The sequence below is a fragment of the Vespula pensylvanica genome, chromosome 15 (assembly GCF_014466175.1).
Source record: "Vespula pensylvanica isolate Volc-1 chromosome 15, ASM1446617v1, whole genome shotgun sequence".
Classification (NCBI taxonomy): Eukaryota; Metazoa; Arthropoda; class Insecta; order Hymenoptera; family Vespidae; genus Vespula; species Vespula pensylvanica.
In genome coordinates, this window is record NC_057699.1 from 2,325,566 (window position 1) to 2,328,555 (window position 2,990).

The 2,990-nt window shown below is 34.9% G+C and overlaps 1 protein-coding gene across 2 annotated transcripts in view; it reads right to left on the bottom strand.

Moving 5' to 3' along the window:
• LOC122634736 (terminal nucleotidyltransferase 5C-like) overlaps nucleotides 1-2,990 on the bottom strand; it is a 63,549-nt gene that overhangs the window by 24,193 nt on the left and 36,366 nt on the right. The window lies entirely within an intron of this gene.

Genomic DNA, 2,990 nt, shown 5'->3' on the forward strand with positions numbered 1-2,990 from the left:
AAAAAAAAAAAAAAAAAGAAAAGAAAAGAAAAAAAGAAGAGAGAAAAAGAGAAAGAGAGAGATTGATAAAATCTTGTTTTTTTTTCCTTTTTTTTTTCTTTGCGCAAGCAACCGGTGCGCGCATGCGCACGGGTGTAAGGACAGGCAAAGTGCATATCGCGCTCGAAGGCGCACTTGACCCCGGTGCTCGAACGTGAGCTACGGATAAAAGAATGAGAAGAGGCCGATGGGAGAAGAAGAGACAGTGAAATAAAAATGAAAGAGATAGATAGATAAATAGATAGAGAAAAAGATACATATATACACAGTAGAGAAAAGGTCGAATGCGTGGTCGGTAACATAGGTAAAGGATAGATAGAGTTAGATGTGCATTACGCTTTTGCGATGGAACGCACGACGTCGTGGTTCGTGTACGTTTTAATGTCAAGGGAGGCTCCCGCTTAAGAGTTTTGCAATACATATATATATATATATATATACACATACACTAACGTGAGCTAACTATATTCTATCAAGAACTCGAATACCGAACTACATGTGTAATCTAAAGACGTTCAGGTTTAAAATTGATTTTTTCTTCTTTTTTTTTTTCTTATTGTTTGTTTTTCTTTTCTTTTCTTTTCTTTTTTTTTTTTTGTTGGGTTTCTTTGTGTTCCCTTTTTCTTTTTTTTTTTTTCGTCTCTTTTTAAATTTAATTTAGATCGATGACAAGTCATTGATAATTTAAGAGACGTATTTATAGGTAGAAAATATTTTAATCCTTTTTCTCATTCGTCAATTTTTCTTGAAAAGATCGAGGAACAAAAGGATCGATCCTCGAGCGAGGTGATCGATCGAAGAACGAAGATGATTACATATATCGAGATTAAAGGCTTTCGTTTATCGTTCAATTCTATCGATAATTTCATTTTCTATATATATTCTTCGTTTAATAAAAAAAAAATATATATATATATATATATGATATATTTGAAGAGAAACGCGTTGAACGATCCGTGACTCGAATCAAGTTAAGAATCTCATCGATCGTGAGAACAAACACGCGATACGAATTTATTCTTCTGTATATAATCCAAGATGAGTGACGAGAGAGAAAGAGAAAAAGAAAGGAAAGATATCAACACATCAAAGTAAGTAAATCATTCGAGCGATTTACTTTTGTCAGTTAATTAGAAATGCGTCGATTTCATTTCAACAAAGACGCACACAAAGACACGAAAGATACTCAGCTGCGATACAGGTCTCAACGACGAATTGATTTCGATAAGTACGTGACTTTAACTCGATGACGATTACCTATGTATTTAATTGTCTTCCCTTTCGGAAAAATATTCTCAATTTCTACTCTAATTTTTAAATCAATATATACGATACGAACGAGACAGTGAGGATCAAAATTCATCTTCGTTCTTAGAAACAAAAAAAAAAGGATAAAACGAACAATTAAAACAACGTGAAAAGGTGATTGAAGAAATCAAAAGCAAAGAAGAAAGCAAATTAAAAAGATAAAAATCGTCGATAAGAAAAAAAAAAAAGAAAGAAAGAAAATTGGAAGGAAATCGGAAAGAAGAGGAAAATAATGAAACTTAAAAAAAAAAATTAAAACAAAATAAAACAAAAAAGAAAGAAAAAAGAAGAGAAAAATCGTTCAATGTTATTTCGAGGGACGATGAGAGAAGATTATGAAAAATGTCGTGGAAACGAGCAAGGCGTTCTTACCAAACGAGTGAAAGGCAAGCAAGCAAGCAAGCAAGCAAGCAAGCAAGCAAGCAAGCATGCAAGCAAGCAAACAAGCAGGCAAGCAAGTAGTCAGACAGGATGCAAAGATAGAGAGGCACCAAATACTATACATACAAGTCAAATGCTCTCGCTCTCGCTGAGAAACACTTAAATTTATGCCCGACATATTGTGCCCTCGATAGCTCTCTCTCACAAACGCACAGACAAACACACACACACACACACACACACACACACACTTTGTCTCTCTCGTTCGCTCGTAAAGCTGCCATTCCTCTTTGTAATCAATCAAGAATCCGTTTAATTAACGCGCCGACGAAACTTTCAGCGTGCCTTTCGAATTTTTAATCGGGGACACTTTAATCAAATTATGTCGAGCGTGACTCGACACAATGCATATGCGTGTCGAGTGTGACTCGATACCGATATACGTATGAGCGTCGAGCGTGACTCGACAAGATGCATATGCGCGTCGAGTGTGACTCGAGCTTGACTCTGCTACTCGACAAAGTACCCATTCGAACGTTACCTCCTCATCGTCAAACTGATCTTCTTCAAATACGAATTACCTACAATATTATCATAATAGAATATTATTATATACCTTATGAGAATTATTGTATATTATATATTATTGAACGTTTCGTCTATAATCGTTTCGTCGATAAAAGCTAAAAGAAAAGAAAAGAAACGAAAAGGAGAAAAAAGAAAGAATGAAAGAAAAAAAAAATAATAATAATAATAAAATAATGAGAAGAGAAAGAAGGAAGTGCGATGGCACGATGGTGACGGATGGTGAAAGGCGAAACGATAATAAGGAAAATACTATCCCTCCCTTCTCCTTCTCTCTCCCCACCCAACTCCCAAAAAAATAAGAAAAAAAAAAGAAGTAAAGATCTATAGTTGAAATCACGAAGAGGCGAAAAGACAAACTTCGATACCGCTCTCTCATATCGCATCGTTACATGTAATTTCTTATCTCGATGTTCGACTCGATCCAGCTAAAAATTCTTATTACGGAAGTCTTACATCGCGATGAAAAAGAGAGAGAGAGAGAGAGAGAGAGAGAGAAAGAGAGAGAGAGGTGATACATGGATATTATATATTATGCATATATACATAGAGATATGCATAGTTGCGATTAGATCCCATTTAACTTTCTCCATCGAACAACAAACTAGGAACTTGTTCTCCAACAATTTTCATTAATTTTTAATAAAATATATCGAATCTTCGATGTTCACTGAACA